Source organism: Panthera onca, chromosome D2 (assembly GCF_046562875.1).
Source record: "Panthera onca isolate mPanOnc1 chromosome D2, mPanOnc1 haplotype 2, whole genome shotgun sequence".
NCBI classification, from domain to species: domain Eukaryota; kingdom Metazoa; phylum Chordata; class Mammalia; order Carnivora; family Felidae; genus Panthera; species Panthera onca.
Window position 1 is genome coordinate 22,444,782 of NC_138349.1, and position 21,286 is coordinate 22,466,067.

The 21,286-nt window shown below is 36.6% G+C and overlaps 1 long non-coding RNA gene across 1 annotated transcript in view; it reads left to right on the forward strand.

Annotated features, from left to right (window-relative positions):
• LOC132684927 (uncharacterized) overlaps positions 1-21,286 on the forward strand; it is a 180,716-nt gene that overhangs the window by 83,748 nt on the left and 75,682 nt on the right. Inside the window, exon 3 of the long non-coding RNA XR_009612872.2 lies at positions 2,400-2,465. This is a non-coding gene — a long non-coding RNA (uncharacterized LOC132684927). The remainder of the gene's footprint in view (positions 1-2,399; positions 2,466-21,286) is intronic.

A 21,286-nucleotide genomic window follows, 5' to 3' on the forward strand; every position in this document is an offset into this window, starting at 1 on the left:
AAGTTTATCCATTTATTTTGTGAGAGAGAGAGAGAGAGAGAGAGAGAGAATGAGAGTGGGGCAGGAGCAGAGAGAGAAAGGTACAGAGAGAATCCCAAGCAGGCTCTGCACTGCGAGTGTGGAGCCTGACACAGTGCTCAAACCCACAAACTGTGAGACCATGACCTGAGCTGAAATCAAGAGTTGGACACTTAACCGACTGAGCCACTCAGGAGCCCCACTGTACCCCTTTCTTATCATATCAAGCCTATTTGATATTAAACAATTGACACTTTTTTTTTCTTTTACAAACACCCCTGGGAGAAAGTATGTTCATGTGGTTTTAACTCCGAGCCGGGTCCAATAAAGACAAACGAGTTAGGTTTAATAGGGAACTTCTAGCCAGATCAAATAGCAGTTCTTTGGGAATGGTGCTTAGGAGAAGCTCCAGTCCCATTCTGTCCCATCCAGTGCTGCTGACCTCCTGGATTGTGGGGATGCTGATTCTCAAGGCTACAGCAGAGGCAAAGAGAGAGAGATGGTAATAGGGCAAGTTAAATGCAATAAAGTTCATTATTATTACCAAAGTTCTTTCTGTCTAATAAATACCACTCAGATAGTTATAGGCATTTGCTTAATTCCCAGAGCTCTGAAAATATTGATTTTCACAATTTTTTCCACTGTGCTCATTACTTCAGGGAGGAAAGAACTTTTAGAAGTCCTTTTTCTGCCACTCTCCCTGACTTTACCCAGGTGCAATTTTAATCTTCATTCCCCTGTGAATAATGTTTTAATTTCCCCTCAGACTTCTTTTAAGTTTTCATCTTTATTTTTTTAATCTTATTATGATATGACCTCCCTATGATGATTTTCTTGGTTCAAGTTATTTTAATATCTTGGTTATGTAGATTAATGGTGATTTAATTAATTTTAAATTGGCCCTTCTATCCTTTCTTCCTTTTCTTCTCCTTCTTTTCTTCTTCTTCCTTCCTTCCTGTTCCTCTTCGTCCGCCTCTTCCCCTTCTCTTTCTCCTCCTTTCTTTTTTGTGTCTAACCCCACACATCTCTCCTCTCCTTCTTGGACTCCAATTATACATATATGAAAAATGTGCTGTTGTCACAGATTCTTTGCTTATTTTTGGTCATGTATATTTCCTGACTGCTTCAATTTGGAGAGTTTCTATAACTATGAGGTCAGGTACATTGTTCTTTTTTTTTTTTTTTTTTTTTTTTTCTGCTGTGTCTGTCTAATCTGGGAATGTTATTGGTTTTTTTTTTTAATTTTAAGATATGATATATTTCAATTCTAGAAATTCTGTAAGATTACCTTTTAAAATTACCCATTTCCTCAAATTCTATTTATACTTTGTCTTTAATTCCTTGATTATATTTATAACAGATATGGTAAAATATTTCTCTGCATATCCAAGCCTGTCTCTCATTATTAGTAGGTTTCTAATGATTGATTTTACTCTTTGTTATGGGTGACATTTTTAATTTCTTCTTATGTTTACTCATTTTTGATTGGTTGCATATGTTGTGAGTTTTCTGAAGTTTGTGTTTGATTTTATTTTCTACCCAGGTTTATAGGTCATTGGACTTTGATCTAAAATGCAATTAAATTACTTGTGGAACAATTTCATACTCTCAAGATTAATGTTTTAGTTGTATTAGGATAGAGTAGCCTTTATTTGACATTACAAACCTTCCTTGGGCTTCTCTTAAATGTGCTAGATGTTTAGCAATGATTCCTCACTCTGACTAGTTGGAATCTCAACGCCTTCCAGCCCTGTGTGAAAGTTAGGAATGTTCAGCTTGCAGCTGTTTGATAATCTTTTGCCTAGCACTATGGATTTTCACATGAGGTTTCTTAGTACTTAATCCAAAAGTCGAGGGACTCAAGTGTCGATTTCTGGTATTCTTTCCCTAGGAAGAAATCTCTAGCATTCAGCAACTCAAATTCTACCTGCCTCTACTATCCTGAATTCTAAACTCTATGTCAGTGTTCAACTCACTATATCTGCAAAATTCTTTTTTTAATGTTTATTTATTTTGAGAGAGAGAGAATGAGTGAGAGTGGGGGAGGGGTGGAGAGAGAGGAAGAAAAAGACAATCCCAACTTGGTTCTGTGATAACAGTGGGGCTTGATCCCAGGAACCATGAGATCATGACCTGAGTCAATACCAAGAGTTGGACGCTTAACGGACTGACCACCCAGTCACCCCATTATCTGCCAAGTTCTACTGGGTTACTTTTGACCCCTCAGACAGTGATTTGCAGAATATTCCTCACCAGGATAATTGTAGGACTGACATTATTAGTTTCCCTGCTATCAGAGACCATAGTCTTATACTACCAGTGGATCAATATCTGAAAACATTTATTTCCCATATTTTGTTCTCCTTTCTCACTGTTAACAGTAGGAGGGAGAGTCTATTTCCAGCTATGGAATCAAGGTCAGAAGCAGAAGTTCCAGTCCTTGCTAGGTGAGTTTTAATTCCTTGGTAATTTTGGTCTCCCCCTACCCCCAAAATACTTCATGTAATTAGCAATTTTAAAATGCACTAAAATATTTATTAACAATAATAGCAAATATATCAGGATTTTCCTTCCTATGTTGACACTTGATTTGTTACTTTTAGTTAAGAAAATTTCTTCTGTGCATTAATAAGACAGTCTTATTCTCTATACATTAATGCTACTATAAAACACGAAGCTTATTAATCACTTCTGCATGTATCAAGACCTCTGCATCAAAGAGTTCAGACATGCTTTGAGATGAGAGGTGGCAAAGCATAATGGTTAAAGACTCAGGCTCTAGGTTTAGAAAGATAATTTGCAAACTTTTTAGCGTTCTGAAATTTGCAGATATCTTTAATTTTTATATGTGTAATGGTTATGGTGAGAGTCCCTACTTCATAGAAATTTGAATGAAAAGTAAATTAGATAATGCTCATAAAGAGCTTAGCCTAGTATATGTTGTATCTAGTATATGATGTATATTTACATCTTATCCGTGTGGTAGAGAAGTAGAAGGAGGAGATGGGGGAAAGAGGAGCAGGAAGACAAAGAGGAAGAAGAGGAAGAAAAAGAAGAGACAGAGAAGAAGACACAAGGTGTCAAGAACTATCAGGAAGTATCATAAAAATTGTGGGTGGCATCTTACAAGCTTAGTTTTTAACAAGAGAGTTTCCTTCTGCCATTGAAATGGACATTTATTCAGCCCACTGATATTGAGCTATATAACTTTACCAGAGGAAAATTGGATCTGCCACTAATTAATTACGTTAGTTAAATACCTTGAAAGGTGGTAGGAGTAATTCACTGGGGGCAATATTCTGCCACATTCTGACATCTTTGTGTGGGTACAGTTAATGATCACCCCATTACAAATTTAATCACATGTAAATATATACTGTGGCCCCTGGGACTCCAATCAAAATTCAACCCCAGGAAAATGACAATATAAAAAATAAAGGAGTCAAATGTTTTCAGTAGCTCTTTTAAAAAACAGTTAATCCTTGGGGAGTGCAATAGGAAAGTTTTTCAAACCAGATTGATCATTAGGATAGATAAATATTAACTCCAGATGCACTAGAGATTTCCTTCCTCTATCTGTAGGCACCTCTTTATTTCAGGGTGCTGTTAAGTCCATAAAGTATGACATGGAGCTACCTGCTCTCAGATCCCAGATGTTCTGTGGTCATTTTGGTACACCCCACAACCCAGTTCAAGGGTAAATCACAGCCAAGGATGGTCATATGGCTACATTGTTTCCAAATCTCTCAGAAAACTTCAACCTAATGCATTAAACTTCTCCTGCCAGAGTCAGACATAGAACCAATACTGTTCCCAAAAACACCCTGGCCTTTGGGTACATACCTGGTAATAGAATCAAGGCTTCATACAGATGGACAAATACATAGTGACTCTAGTTAGAACACCTGCTTGGAACTTAGGGGAGGTTTTCACGTCTTAACACACAGTAGATTTTCAACACAGGAATGTTAACTGATCTTAATTCCCTGTAAAAGGATGTAACAATGAGGCTCACTCCAACCCCCCAATGTATTTCTGGTCAAACATGATGCCATAATTTGGTGTTCTAGAAACAGTGTTTTGTTTTTTTTTCATAATAGTTTGAATAAAATTTACTTAAGAAAACAACCTGCTATAAATAAAAATTTAAATCCACATAGAAATGGTTATTATGGCTTAATAGTTTCTCTGTATTTCCTATTGAGTAAAATTGGGCTGCTGCATTACACCTGTTGGATTTGGACTTAATTACTCCTACAAAATCAGTATGCTAGCTTTGGGGAAATTTTCATAACCCCGTATTTGCTTTGCTTTTCACGTGATATATACATATGCATAAATGGGTGTATATTTATATGCACACGTGTATATATACGTGTGTATGTGAATGTATATATATCTGTAAAGAAAGTAAAATGCAGCATAAAACACCAGACAGAAGGTCTATTTTATTTAGAATAGGTGTGTTGTTGACCACAAGTGTGTGACCTCTATATGACATTCGGATAATAAAGTAATGCCCACTTTAGGCAGGTCATCTTAACACGGAATCTATTCTAATTCCAGAAACAAAGTCAACTTCCCATGAGGAAGGTATATATTTTCTTTCAGTAAATCTCTGTGTTGGTCACACACACCTCACTAACATCACCAACACCAAACATTCCTGATGAAGAATCACATTTAGAACATGTGTCTCAGACCACACAACACAGTTGCTGAATGAAGATGGGGCCAGGATCTGTTTATTGATCGTTTTGTGCCAGGAACTTTCCACTTATTCTTATAACCACACTGCAAGAGAGTTCATTTTATAACTTAAGAGAAAAAGTCTCAAAGACATCAAATAAGTTGTCTCAGGATACACAGCTGGTGTATTATACAGCAGAGATTGCCACCAGTTTAATATTTGTTTACATTCTTCCATGCTCCAATGTTTTATCCATTAAGATAAAAACAGAAGGAAGAAAGGTATGGAGGGATATATTTATTACACATGTCAAAGCGAAAAATACATCGGACAATATTAAACAAAAAATAAGATTTTATTCAGGCTACTGCAATAGAGAAAAGAAGCCAGAACTGAGTCTGAATTCAACCCCACGGAAACAAACAGTAGGGTTTTAAGAGCTGGATTAGATCATAGGCCATCTGTGTTCGCTAGTTGGCTTTACCCAAAGGAAAAGTAAGCTTTCTCATATCTTCATGACAGGAGGCAATTTTACTACTTGGGGCAAGGCATCCCCAGGGGAAGTTAGGCTCCTACTCTTCCACAGAAACTGAGACGTGGAAGGACTGTCTTCCTTGATGATGACATCTCCTCAAACAGATCGCTCCCAGGTCCTTCAGAAAGACATTCCTGGCTCCTAAAATTGGCAACAGACTTAAAAAAAAAAAAAAAAAAAAAAAAAGATTTACATCCCAAAGGGGCAGGAAAAAGATTTATAATTATAAGTTTTCAAAAGGAAGTACTCTAAGAGAAGGGAAATCAGGAGCCTAGAGGCAGAAAGAATTCAGTATAAAATGCCGTCAAGCTGAGGGGAATGATAAGGTGGTTTTGGTGAATATGAATATATCTGTGTTTAGTTTCTTGCCTCTTGCCTCTTGCCCTTTGCCTATTGTGCTTTTATCTTACTCCTTAGTTTCTGTCTTTGCATACTTCTCTCTCATCTCACCATTGGTAAAGCATAATATAAAAGATAAATGTGACTCTCATGCAAATGTAAACACGATTAATAGCTGACTGTTTATTTCCGTTGATAATGGCAAGAGTGCCCAGGAGGGCCTTCTCTCCAGGCTTTTCTTCTTGTATTACATCTCCTAAAACTGTTTCTTCCAGTGAATCCTCATGTCCTCCAAGGCATGGCTTATCTAAAAAATAGGTTGTTATTGCTATTCTGCATTTACCTTTAGATTTTCTATTGGTACATTTCATTGTCTTTTGCTATAGTGTTCATAGTGTTAGATTTTAAATCATGTATGATGTGTGCTTGGATTTATTTTTAGGTATAAATTTTGCTTTCTTATCTGGGGAGTTGCAGTAAAAATAAAACAGCATCTTGGCTAAATTAGGGTCTTAAGAGCATTCTGGTGGCATCGTTTTTCACCAGATGAGGCTCTCTCTCATTTTCCTTGTCTCTTTCTTTCCTATCTCCTCCCTTGCCCCTTCCTTGCCTCCCTCCCTCCCTCCTTCCCTCCTTCATACCCTCTCTTTCTCTCTCTCCTTCCCACCCTCCCTCCCTCTTTTCTTTATACTTCCAAACTCTGGTCCACCTTGTATGAACTCTTTCATAGGTCATGGTGAACTCACAGAGAGGTCCTACCTGAGAAAAGGCAAGACAGAAGCCGACTGACCTGTGCAGGCTGCAGCATTTGAAACAGTACACTGTTTTCACTAATCAAATAATTCCTCTGGGTAAATGCTGTTACCCTGACAATATGATCTTGGAAGATGGATATTTGAAAAATGAGCACACTAGAAGGATATGAGCAGTGAAATGAACTTCAGATTATAATAGAAAATTAGAAGGGGGAATAAACATATCAATAGCAGAAGAACCTAGGTGGCTATCTATCAGGGGACAGTGTTATCAATCCTGGTACATTGAGTACAAGTGTAAACACTGAAATATTCATGAAGAGGATGGATGCAGGGAAGCTGAGTTACAACCAAGAGCTCCAGTTTGATTAATGCTATGCCGCCAGGGTAAAGGGACAAGAAGAAATGGGCATAAACAAAGGCAAAGGTCCATCTTTTCTTTTTGCTTTTGCTTTCTGTTATACTCATAAATAAGAATGTCAGAAAATATGAAGATAAACACACATGCTTTGTATAGTACCTTGAAACTGAAATATTTAGATTTTTTGTGAAAAATCAGTGAAGGTCTTGGTGGAGGACTTAGTGAGGGGTAGGTACAGCCTCAGTATAACCTTGTTGTCTGATGGCATTGGCTCCTTGGGCACACATGAAAGCCAGGGTTCAGTTATAAGCACTACATTTAGACACTGTTTCCCCGATGGAATTAAGGCAGATCAGACGTCACTCACACACGACATGCCAACACTGCCACAGGAAAGACTGGTGAAGGACCACTCGCCAGGGTCCTCAGGAGTGAAGCCATTTGCTGATCACTACCTCAGTGACCGTCTGCATTTTACTGCAGCTAACATTCAACTAAAGAGATTTATTCTTCTACTTTCCCTTAAAACATATTTCTAGAAAGCAGGCTGAGGAAATAGTTACTATATAGGAAGTAATGAATACCCTGATTATTTTCCAGGAAAACCAGCCAACAATACTATTTATCTCTTTATTATGAAGATATATGAAAAAGGCAACAAATTGTGCTTGAGAATATAAACTGCCTGGAGTGCTAAAAATACTAGCTGGGCATTTACTTAATAAAGGTATAGACAACATGCAAGCTGTTTTCAATTAGATATACTTTGCCTTTGCTCTCTAAAATAGGGCAGTGTGAGTAACCTTCAACAACTTTTATTCAACAACCAATAATCCAGTGCATCCGTATTTTGATGTCACAAAATATTGAAGCTTAAGATGAAACTCTTTCCTGTATTTATAGTCAAAAACATTCAGTAAATATATAATTTAGGGTAGAAGGTAACATTCAGCAAATTAATGAAGTAAGGGTCTGCTCATACATCTCTTGTGAAAGCTAATTTATTTCTCAAATGCTCAGAGTTACTTGTAGAAATAGAACTTAAGGAAAGTCCTACTGTGAACTAATAAAATATAGGACGTTAAAACAGAAGTGAGCACAGAAAAACATTTTAATGGCCACTAATGACTTAATTAAGATAGACCATCACACTGTTAACAAATTATTACCCTTGATAGAAAGAAGTGTGCCTAATGGACTTGGCATTATTTTTCTCTGTTCCACACTTGATATGGTTATTGATCTTGGTCTATGACACATATTTATGATGCACTTGTCACCAATCTTTGTGTAGCTAAAGAGGCTGGTGGATCTTGACTTGCTCTTTCTATACTATTCTCATGTAAGTGTCCTTCAGAAGTACTATTGGGGAGCCTGTGGTTTTAGCTGACTTTGATGCATGAGTTTCTGGTCGGCTGAAAACACTTGTTCAGAATCAACTGGCCCTCACCTCTTACTTTCATATGAAACAGGCCTGCCTATGGCCACGTTTCCTCACTGGTCTCCCTCTCTCTCTGCTTCTACTTTGTCATACAGACATCGGGATGCATGTAAGATGTTCCACTCTTTTTGTCCACACTGCAGCTCTTTGTTTCTAGATGGACTGAGACTTCTAAGCATAGTAACTGATACTGCTGTATCAGCACCAACTTTTCTCCTTATACTTACTACAGGAAAATTCTGAGAAGAACTTGTATGCCACCACTTACAAGTGTGAAGAACTTGATTTAAGTCCCTTCTCGGGTAGCGTTTTTATTTAATGAAGGTAAGAAAGGAAAGGAAGGAAGGAAGGAAGGAAGGAAGGAAGGAAGGAAGGAAGGAAAGAAGGAAGGAAGGAAGGAAGTTAGTTTATATTTTTCTATCCTTTATGCCTGTTGGCTCTGGCACAGTTCACAAGCAATATGCCCTCCTCATCCCACTCCCAGCTCACCACCCAACCAAGAAGACTCAAAAGGATGAATATAACTGCTGTGACTTGTTTACTCTATTTTAAAGTTAAAATTAGAAAATATGTCATTTTAATGGTTGAGAACAGGTGTCATTGCTGCTTTTCAAACTTTTGGGGAAAGCTAAAAGATGACTGATGTCACAGCTGTGACTGAGAGGTAAGAGATCTCCCCCTTCACTCTTCACCCACCATTTATAATAATTGTAACTTCTCCTTGACTTTATGGGCTGCTGCTTTCCCATGAGGACATGCTTGATTCCCCTTAAGAGCTCTGTGTTCCGGCGTTGTTTGCTGGCCTTGCTCCATGTAGCTTAGCCCAAAAAAGATTCAAGGTGAGGGGGTGGCACAGATAGGGACATATACTAAGGCAGCTGATTTGCTTTTTATGGGGTTTTAATGCTAACTGCTGAGCTATATGTGGTTGTTCAACAAACCTTACGATAGAAGTTGTCATCCATACTCTGTGCTGCTTATTGTTAGCCATAAGGAGCCATTATGAACAATGACATAGCTCAAGAGATTCTAGAGAAAGTGAGATTCCAGTTAAAGATCTCCTGGTGAAAACAGAGCACTTACTAAAAATTGGTCCACAGCCTTCAAACCCCAATAGTTCAGAGCAAGGCTTGTGAAAATATATTTTCTTCATTTTTCTGTCTTTTCTCCTCTCTCCTCCCTCTGTCATGTCCCTGGTCTTCTTGCAACCTACTCTCCTGTGATTCTTTGTAATTTCATGTAAGCAGGCCCTCTATACTCCATTTCTGATGTGAAGTATATACCACTGCTGTTAGGAAAAAAATGATTGCTTTGGGTCTTAAATGAGCATCTATACTTGTATTTCTAATGATCTCCTGCTTGTCTACAGCAGAAAGTCTGTTAGCTTCTTGAATTAGCATGATTTGAGAACTCTTCCTCTCCTTCAATCTTCTCCTTCAGCACCCATCATCCCATTTCATAGTATTACTATCTCCTTTGCCATCCAAGCACAAACATTTTTCTTCCCATTTTCTCCTGTCTCAAATCCTACATCTAATTGTCACCAGTAGTTGTTGACTTTGCATTCAATGTTTTTTCCCAAGCTGCCAATGCCTTTTCAACCACGTAAGATCCTAATGCATTTCTTCCCAACTAAATTACTTGCAAGACCCTTGAACTGTTCACTCCAGTCTTGTCCCTTTTCATCCATATCCCTGCTGTCACCAGTATGATTTTACCAATATGCAAATGGATGTTGTTTCTTCTTTTTTCTTCTTTTTTATTTTTTAAATATAATTTATTGTCAAATTGCCTTCCATACAATACCCAGTGCTCATCCCAACAAGTGCCCTCCTCAATGCCCATCACCCACTTTCCCCTCTCCCTTCCCCCATAAACCCTCAGTTTTTTTCTCTGTATTTAAGAGTCTCTTAGGGTTTGCCTCCCTTCCTCTCTGTTGTAACTTTTTCCCCTTCCCCTCTCCCATGGTCTTCTGTTAAGTTTCTCAAGATCCACATATGGGTGAAAATATATGGTGTCTGTCTTTCTATGACTGATGTATTTCACTTAGCATAATACCCTCCAGTTCCATCCATGTGACAAAGCAGGAAAGAATTTCCTTGTTTAAAATCCCAGGGTGGTTTCTTTAATCTCAGACTCTAAAACTCAAACTCCTTAACTGGAATTACATACCAGGCTCTTCATGATTTGTCAGCTGTCTTTAATTATATGTTAGTCTTTCCCTTTCTTGCCTCTTGGTTCTTTGTCCCTCTAAAGTGCCATGCTTCCAAATCATTTTGCAACAAGACATACACTATTTGCCTTAAAATGCTTCACTCACATTCCTTTCTCTGGATAAATCCATACCCAGACCTCAAAACAAGGGTCAAATATCACCTCCTTCCCTCCTCACCTTGTGAACTAATTATTTTCCTTGACATTTTAAGTTTTACTCCTTATGGCACTATTTTCTAATCTGATATTTTCTGATGTTTCCACATAACTATGAGTTTATAGTGGTAGAAAATATTAGAATCAATGAAGTAATTCAATAATAAATAAATTCAAAAATAAATAATAAATAAATAAAAAATAATAAAAGAGGATACTTTCATTTCCAGCTCAGAAAGAGTAACCAGAGCTAAATTTTACCTTATTGCACAAACTAATTTAAAAAAATGGAACACATGAAACAAGAGTTTTTAACACCTTGGGCATCAGGTAACTGAGATAGTAATCCCTGAAAATAAGAAAATGGATAAAGTCAGTTATGATTGATTGCTTATTGTCTAGAGAACATGTCTGAGCCATGGCACCATGAGGGGAATCCAGGGAGAGACTGGTGGTCTCCTTGAGGTGAGGAGACAACGTTAAAAGGCAGGAGAGGTCAAGGCAGCTAGAGTTTATAGGGCAGAATACAGGAGAAGAGAGGCCAGCACACAGGAGAATAATAATCAATTAGATTTGTTTTGTCTTGTTAATAAATTGTCATTATAACATGCCCTTTCTATCCCTGACAATATTCTTTGTTGTGAAATCTAATTTTATAATATGTATATAGCTTCTTCACCTTTAGCTTTCTTTTAATTAGTGTTAGGTCATACATCATTTCCCATCCTTTTAGTTTTAACTCACTTTTGTGTTTATATCGTAAGCGTTTTTTCAGCTTTATGGAAATATAATTGACATAACACGGTGTAAGTTTAAGGTGTACAGTGTGGTGATTTGATACATGAATATACAGCAAAACGATTACCACCGTAAGGTTAGTAACACATCCATCACCTCACGTAATTACATTTTTACTGTGTATGTGTTGAGGACATTTAAGATCTACTCTCTTGGCAAGTTTAAGGTATTATAACATAGTATTGTTAACTATAGTCACCATGCTAGATATTAGATCCCAGAATTTACTCTTCTTATAACTGAAAGTTTGTACCCTTTGGCCAGCATATCAACAACGAACAACCATAACTTGCTTTTTGCTCCAACCTGATAATCTGTCTTTTAATTGGACTCTCGAAGCCATTTATTTATTTTTTTATCTTTTTTACTGTAATTATTGATAAGAGTGAGTTTAAAGTCTACCTTCTTCTTTGTTTTCTATTCATTTGTTATTTTCCTTTTTTACTGCCTTTTTTTTGGGGGGGGGTGCTGTGTATAAACTAGGCTGTGTCTTGAAAACCACAAATGTGATCTAAAATGATTCTGTTTGTTAAAATTATTTCATTGTTAACAACAAAATAAAAATCAAACATTTACAAACTAAAACATATCCAGAAAGAAAATATTTGATTCTGTACTTAAAATAAGCCTGAATGCCCTTTAAGTCTAACCTAAATAGTGAAGGATTAAAATTATGGCAGTGAAAACATAGATGACCGAGACAGAGACAGACATGGAGACAATATAAATGGATATAAATATATAGATATAGACATGAAATGACTATAGAAATGGATACAGATATAATTTTGACATTTGGATCTCTAGGCTGACATAGATGCAAGATTATGTGTCTGTATCTTATGAGCTCATTTTCTGACATATTATGAATTTCTCAGAAATGTGCTTTGATGTCCACACATGATAAATCTTGCTGATTTCATCCCTATCCTCACATTATTTTTAAACAGGGCTCACATCCTGTCTTGTTTCCCCCAGATGTATTTGGGTTCCAGTCTTATAAAGTTCTTTTTTTTTTAATATGCAATTTATTGTCAAATTGGTTTCCATACAACACCTGATGCTCATCCCAACAGGTGCCCTCCTCAATACCCATCACCCACCCACCCCTCCCTCCCACCCACCATAAACCCTCAGTTTGTTCTCAGTTTTTAGGAGTCTCTCAGTCTTATAAAGTTCTAAGTTAGAAGAGAGTTATCTGTTGTTTTTATAGCTTTGCTTTACTCTGAAAAAAATGATCAGAGCAAATCAATTGAAAATGGGTTAGATAATAAAGCAGAGGTGAGCAATATGATTTCCTTCTTAGAGCCCGAGCTATTTGAGCTGGCTGAGATCATAGTAAGCACACTATCAGTTAACCACTTCACATTAGTTAACTACTGATCTAAGGGGCTGAACATCCACTGGGAACTGGAATCTGTGTGTATAATAGTGAGTGCTATTAATCCTCTGGTTCAAGTGCTCAGAATCTGAAAGGATCAGAGATTACAGAACCTTCCTTAAAGGGCTGTCATCATCCTGATTTCTGTAGCCTATTGAATTTAGACCAGTCTTCTTACGAGGGAATATGATAATATGTATTTATGTATGTTAGGGACTACGTTACATTCCCGCCCAAATTCCTATGTTGAAGTCCTAACCATAGTACCTCAGAATGTGAGTGTATTTGGAGATAGGGTCTTGAAAGAGGTAATTAAAGTAAAACAAAGTCATATGAGTGGGTCCTACTCCAATACAACTGAGGTCCTTATACTAAGAGAAGATTGGGACATACACAGAGAGAAGTCCATGAGAACATACTGGAAGAAATGTCCATCTACAAGTCAAGAGGAAAAATACTCAAAAAAAAAAAAAAAACAATCCTAACAACTTGATCTTAGATTTCTATCTTCTAGAAGAGTGTGGAAATAAATCTCCAGTACTTAAGCCACACAGTCTGTGGTACTTTGTTATGATAAGGCTAGAAAACTAATACAATGTATTTATTTACTATGTTAAACTGCACTAACTCAAGTTGTTCAAATACCACCTTTTAAATATTTGTCCCATATTTTACAAGTAAAATTAAGTGGAGAAAGAATAGTCTTTTCAATAATCCTGGGACAGCTGGGTCAACCCATACAAAAGAGTGAAATGATATCATATGCAAAATTTAATTCAACACAGATTATAGATCTAAATGTAAGAGCTAAAACTCATAGGAAAACCATACCCAGAATTTAGTTTTGATTGGAAGAGAGAAAGCTTTAAATGGAAAAATTTAAGCATCCCTGCCTCTCCAGTGGCAGTTCCCATGAGTCTAACATTGGCTAGAAAGTTCTCAGGATTAGGAAGCATCATTAATGGTAATGGGAGGAGGGGAGAGAGAAATGGAACAGATGAGAGTGGGGATGAAAGGTGAACTTTATTCCTTATGTTTTGTTAAAGCTGAATCTAGAATGAACCATGATAAAGGTGGGTACATTCTCCTACATCAGTACAACATTGGGAAGATTTGAGAAAATGGTCCCCTTTTGTCAGAGTGAACACGGGGCCAGGATGTGGTTCTAAGTAACAAGGAAAGAAAAGAAAATGAAGACATTACTGGGCCTGAGCTGAGGGTCTCACTACTTTTTTTACTCCCCAGCTCAAAAACCATGACGCTAAGTGAGCTACATCACTTTCTACAAGGTTATCTACATGAGCAAACCAAAGACAAAGCTGGTTTGGGTAAACTGTAAGGTCATTGATAACATATGTTCTGAAGTACAATTTGGGGGCAGTGAACAGTTTATTTGTACAGAACTCTTCTTTTCTTTCTTTCACTCTCACTTTTTCTCTCTATTTCTTTCTCACACTCTTTTTTTTCTTTTATTTTTAATGTTTATTTATTTTTGAGAGACAGAGACAGAGCACAAACAGAGGAGAGGCAGAGAGAGAGGGAGAAACAGAATTTGAAGCAGACTCCAGGCTCTGAGCTGTCAGCACAGAGCCTGATGCGGGGCTCAAACTCAGACTGTGAGATCATGACCTGAGCCAAAGTCAGATGCCTAACCGACTGAGCCACCCAGACCCCCCTCTCTCACACTCTCTCTTGCTTGCTTGCTTGCTTTCTTGCTTTCTAGCTTTCTAGCTTTCTAGCTTTCTAGCTTTCTAGCTTTCTTTCTAGCTTTCTTTACTTCTATATTAAAAAGAGCCCCAGGGAACACCATTATTAGCTCTTAGGCTTTACTATTGTTTTTAGATCCTAGAACATACAGGATGATTCTCCTACATGTTTCTTGTTGCAGGTAGAGACCATATGGAGGAAGTCTTATCCCAAACTCTTGATGAAATCACAATGACTGATATAAAGAGGAATGTCCTGAAATCTTAACACACCTAACAATTATTGAGCACTCACATTATATAAGAACTTGTGTTTAGTTAGCGCTTCACCTTACCATATCACCCTAGATTCTCAGTCTTTGAAACATTCAATATATAGATGCATATACATGTATGTATATGCACACATGGATGCATATATGTGCACATATAGGCACACATGCAAATACATATATGTATATATACATGGATAATGTGTATTGTGCATATACACATGGGTGTATATAAACCAATTATATAAAAACACATTCCTAAAATTCTAGGATTTCCATCAGTTTTTTTTTGCTCTATATCTCCCATATGTGCCCCTTAGGTTTTACCTAGTTCAAAGAGTAAGGTTGTCTTTCTGACAACCTTACACACTGGAGATGGATAATAGAAATTTATTAAAAAATCATAGGGGTGCCTGGGTGGCTGTCAGTTGAGTGACCGACTTTGGATCAGGTCATGATCTCACAGTTTGTGAGTTTGAGCCCCGCATCAGGCTCTGTGCTGACAGCTCAGAGCCTGGAGCCTGCTTCTGATTCTGTGTCTCCCTCTCTCTCTGCCCCTCCCCCACTCAGGCTCTGTCTCTCTCTGTCTCAGAAATAAATAAACCTAAAAATTTTTTTAAAAATAAATAAAAATAAAAAAATAAAAAATCACAGTACCTCAGCATAAAAGGCAAAAATTAAAAGACAGGACTCACACCATATCATATGTACATATACCTATATATCTTATTATAACTATTTGCATGATGCTAGCTGAAGTTTCTCAAAATTACCCAGTGTCTGTGTGATATTTATTTTGTTCATATTGCTGCAGCTTTGTCATTCTGGAATATTTCCATCCTTTCTTTCTTTTATCCAAAGCATCTATTTACTTTCTGGTGTTGGCAGATGCTCCGGGATCATTATATTTTTCCTTTCCCCATCTCCAGAACCAGCCATTTCTCCCAGGATCCCTAATTTGTTTTATAGAGAATGGTATTTAGAAACCAACATCTGGGTTCTAGGTATGTTTATTGCTATTATGGTTTTACTTTTTCTAGGCCCGCTCAGTGGACAAAACTAAACACTATACATATTTATACTAACCAACATGCAGAAAGACTTCTGTATTTATTCGTTTATCTATTAGATAACAAACTCTATTGTTCTAGTATTGTCAGATTAGAATTTTTATAGTTTACATTTGTGCACTGACATATCATATTTCTTCCTGCATGATGAACTTATTTTCTTATTTCATTTTATTTTGGGTATACCCTTGAATGTTCTTCTAATAGATGCTATCAGATCTTTTTCTGCAAATTCTAACAGCTGAGATATCTCAGGGTCACTTTCTACTGACTGTTTTTACTCCTTGACTTTGAGTCACATTTTTTAATTTCTTTACATGACTAGTAATTTTTTATTGTATACCAAATATCATGTGGACTACATAATAGAAATTCTGAGGGTAGGTAGGTAATTTGGTTCTGCAGTGGGAAGCAGTGGAAATGTCTGCTTAATTCCCTCATCCTTTACCTTATAAGTTGAACTTGGTCCCTTGGCCCTTCCCCTAATAAAGGTATTTCAGGGTCAGTCAACAGAACTAGATTTTCATTCTTTCTCTCACTCCTGGTTCTTGGTCCTTTCTAGGAAATTTTCCCTTATTTTCTAGTCTATTTGGTGGACTTAGAGTCAGTCCTGTAATGTCTCAATTCAGTAATACTCTTGCTTTATCTTTGCATTTCAACTACCCCATACCCTGACTATAGAGGATATACCCAGCTGAAATTCTGTAGCAATCCTTCCCGTTGCAGTTCCCTAATTTCAAGGTTCAATTGTCTTCTAGTTTCTGTTCACTTTTATTTGTATTTTTTGCTTTCTTATGGCTTCAAAGAGATTTTTAAAAATACGATATTTATTAGAATTTATATTTCTTATCTATGGGAGAGCTAGTCCAACAAAATTTACTCTACTATTATAATAAGTGAAATAACCTATAATATATTCCTAATGAAATAAAGAAGAAATTGAAGGTTTTCTATAACCTTGGGTAACATAAGTTATAATTTGTACATTATTACTTATTCTTTAAAATATATATCATTGTATATTTTGAATTTTTCTGGGCTGATCTGACATGCTATGTCAAAACTCATGCTTCCCTATATTGCATATTTTCTTACATGTAAAACATAAACTAAACAGCAACAAGACAGGTGTTTATGAAAATTGCAATTCCTGTAATTCCAAAAGATTTTATTTCAAAGATCTATAAAAAATGGAAATAACACATAGTTCCTACATTAGGTATTTTTCTTAGGGATAAGCAATTGATCAATTAACACCGGGAGACATGAGTTTACAGTTAACTCATTTGTTTCTGTTAAGAGAGTATGATTTTGAGAAAATATTATGATGTATTAGTTATAATAATAATAGCTGTACTGTCACATTCTTGGAGACTTGGTCTCATTTTTAGCATTAGACATATATTATTCCATTTGATTTTTATAACTTAAAGGTGAATGTAGTGTCTGCCTTTCATAAATTAGTATACTTCTGCCAGGAAAATGTAGGTAATTTTTCCAAGCTCTCAAATAAAATGAGAGGTAGAACCAGGAATTCGGAGAAAAGTGAGGAGATTAAGATTCAAAAATGCCACAGAGGAGACCCGTGAATATTTAGAAGAGATTGGTAAGATATGTTTTTTTTTTTTTTTTTTTTTTTTAACGTTTTTTATTTATTTTTGAGACAGAGAGAGACAGAGCATGAACGGGGGAGGGGCAGAGAGAGAGGGAGACACAGAATCAGAAGCAGGCTCCAGGCTCTGAGCCATCAGCCCAGAGCCTGACGCGGGGCTCGAACTCACGGACCGCGAGATCGTGACCTGGCTGAAGTCGGACGCCTAACCGACTGCGCCACCCAGGCGCCCCGGTAAGATATGTTTTGAAAGTACTCAAGAAATTGTGATATTAAGAAAATTTTTATCAGATTTCACAAGGCAAATGGCAAATAGATCCTCATTTGAAATTAATATATCATCTAAGCCTATGATTAAGATCCAAATCTTATTGATATAAAAAGCTATGGCTCGAGGAGCACCTGGGTGGCTCAACAGGTTGAGCATTCGACTTCGGCTCAGGTCATGATCTCACAGTTGGTGAGTTTGAGCCCTGCTTCTGGCTGACCTCTCAGAGCCTGGAGTCTGCTTTGGGTTCTGTATCTCCCTCTCTTTCTCTCTGCTTCTCTCTCTTTCTCTCTCTCTCTCTCCCTCTCTCTCTCTCTCTGTCAAAATATGTAAGCATTAAAAGCTATGCCTCCCACCTATGAGATCAGCGGCCCTGAACACGAATTTTGTCCTATGAAGCTGTATTTCACCTTGAATCACAGTCCTGTCCCTTTAGCTTTTCCATGGGAGAGAGATTCAGTAACGTTAGATGACCTCCACACATTTAAATTTCAGAGGTTCAAGGCAGTTAAATCTCACCAGTGAGAACAAGAAGCAAGATAGAGCCCTAATTTGTGCACAGCCACAGGGACATAGATCACATTAGTGTAAGTTGGCTAATTGTGGGTTTTTCCTTCTGCCTTCTGCAAGTGAAACACAACTGTATTGAAGGAGCTAAGAAGTCACTTGTTGCACAGATATCTTTACAGTGTGGTTTTAAAAGTCAATTATCAGTTACTTTTCTACAATCACTAGGCTTTTGTTTTAGTTTTCATACCCTAGCACTTATTCCATAAGAAACACAAAACTTAACCAAATAACCTATACAAATTAATGGCCTATTCTTTGACATGCAAAATTGATTAAATTCTTGGATTTCATTACTATTTAAATGTCAGCAATATTTTGCCTGCTGAGAGCATACATATTCTTCCTGTTTTTTCATTCTCAAACATCTTATTGCATTTTTTATGAATCATACTGGCCAGGGCTCTTACTTGATGTTTTTTTTGTTTTTTGTTTTTTTAATTATAAACCCTCAATCTCATGATGACATTTTGTTAAGTGGTTGTTGTGAAGCATTTCTAGAAAAAAAAAAAAAAAGAATGAGAGAAAAATTCTTGTAATAATTATTCCCTCGTGTATGACCTACACTCTGTAATTTTGAGAAACTTCAGCTAGCATCATGCAAATAGTTATAATAAGATATATAGGTATATGTACATATGATATGGTGTGAGTCCTATTTTTTTTTTTAATTTTTGCCTTATATGCTGGGGTACTGTGATTTTTTATTAAATTTCTATTATCCATCTCCAGTGTGTAAGGTTGTTAGAAAGATAACTCCCTTTGAACCAGGCAAAACCTAAGGGGCACGTATGGGAAATATAGAGCAAAAAAAGCTGATGGAAATCCTAGAATTTTAGGAATGTGTTTTTATATAATTGGTTTATATACACCCATGTGTATATGCATAATACACATTATCCATGTGTATATACATATATGCATTTGCATGTGTGTCTATATGTGCATGTATATGCATCCATGTGTGCATATACATACATGTATATGCATTTATATAATGTTTCAAAGACTGAGAATCCAGGGTGATATGGTAAGGTGAAGTGCTAACTAAACACAAGTTCTTATATAATGTGAGTGCTCAATAATTGTTAGGTGTGTTAAGATTTCAGGACATTCCTCTTTATGTCACTCATTGTGATTTCATCAAGAGTTTGGGATAAGACTTCCTCCATATGGTCTCTACCTGCAACAAGAAACATGTAGGAGAATCATCCTGTATGTTCTAGGATCTAAAAACAATAGTAAAGCCTAAGAGCTAATAATGGTGTTCCCTGGAGCTATTTTTAATATAGAAGTAAAGAAAGCTAGAAAGAAAGCTAGAAAGCTAGAAAGCAAGAAAGAAAGAAAGAAAATAAATATGGGAGCTGTACAAATTAAACTCTTCACTGCCCCAAACTGTACTTCAGAACAAATGTTATCAATAACCTTACAGTTTACCCAAAACAATATGTCTTTGGTTTGCTCATATAGATAACCTTGTAGAAAATGATGTAGCTCACTTAGGGTCATGGTTTTTGAGCTGGGGAGTAAAAAGTAGTGAGACCCTCAGCTCAGGCCCAGTAATGTCTTCATTTTCTTTTCTTTCCTTGTTTCTTAGAACCACATCCTGGCCCCGTGTTCACTCTGACAAAAGGGGACCATTTTCTCAAATCTTCCCAATGTTGTACTAATGTAGGAGAAGGTACCCACCTTTACTATGGCTCATTCTAGATTTAGCATTAAGAAAACATAAGGGAATAAAGTTTACCTACATATTTATATAAATATGTACGTATTCATGTACCTAAATATGTACCTAAATATTTATATAGAAAGGTTATAAAAGACAAGGAAAACTTGAGAAATCATCACAGATTGGAAGAGGTTATGTAGACATGATAATTAAATGCAATGCGGTATCCTGGATTGAATTTTAAAATAGAAAAAAAAGGACATTAGTGAAGAAACTTTTGAAATCCAAATAGTCTGCAGTTCAATGGTGTTGTATCAATACTAGTATCTTAGTTTTGATAACTGCATTATGGTTTTGTAAGATGTTAACATTAGGGGAAACTGGGTTATACGAGGGCAGGAATTCTCCGTACTCTCTGTGAAACTCTTCTGTAAATCTAACATGATTTAAAATAAAGTTTAAAAAAATACAAAGTTATCTCCAAGAAAGAGATTTTAGAACTGGTTAATTCTTCATATCGTCCTATACTTCAAACTCTCACTTGAAAGGAGTTTCATTGAACAGAAATGATGGATATGTATTTCTGAAAGTGTAGAAAAGATGTGTACTTCTTATGAAGTGCGTTGAGGATTTCTTCTGAAGTCTGAAATTCTGAATAAGGAACTTACTGTGGTTCACATTAACCCTGTCTGTCCTTCCTCTCTACCAATCATGTGTATATGTGTGTGAGTTCATACATATATGTGGGTGTTTGTTCACACAAATATTAGAAATGCTACAGAAACACGGGCATCCAAACTCTAGGTTTTCATACTGAAAAAAAAAAAAAAAAGAATATGTTTAGTGATTAAGCAACCCAACTATTAATTAATTATTGGAAGTAATTGAGTTCATGTCACTATAATTGTCAGGCAAATCAGAGAATGAAATAAGTCTATTTACAGCACAAATGAATTCTGAAATGGAGCAATTTACCTGATTAACTGGTAGTTTTTTCTGAACTTAGTAAAATTTAAAGCAAATATATATCCACTTCAAGCATGCCTTCAACAAATACAGACTGTCTTGGTAAACAAAACAACCTGGCCTGCCTTCATGGAGCATATATTCTAGCAGGATGTAGGATTTCATGGAAATTAAATAAAGAACACATTTAAAAAAAAAAAAAATAGGAGCATAAATGAAAAGCAACCATGAAGAAACCTAAGACAAGATCATGTAAGAAAGAGTTACCATGGATGTATTGTTAGAATGAGTGGCCAGAGGAGACCTCTCTAAGGAGCCTGCAGCTTTAAACTAGCATCTCTCCACTTTGAACCCAGCCTTCTATGCTCTTTTTCACGATTTGGGGGCGGCAGCTACGCAAACCGTGTATTTACTTTGCCAGCTGCTCCTTATTAGGCTCTGCCAATAAGTGGCGTGGAAAGGAGT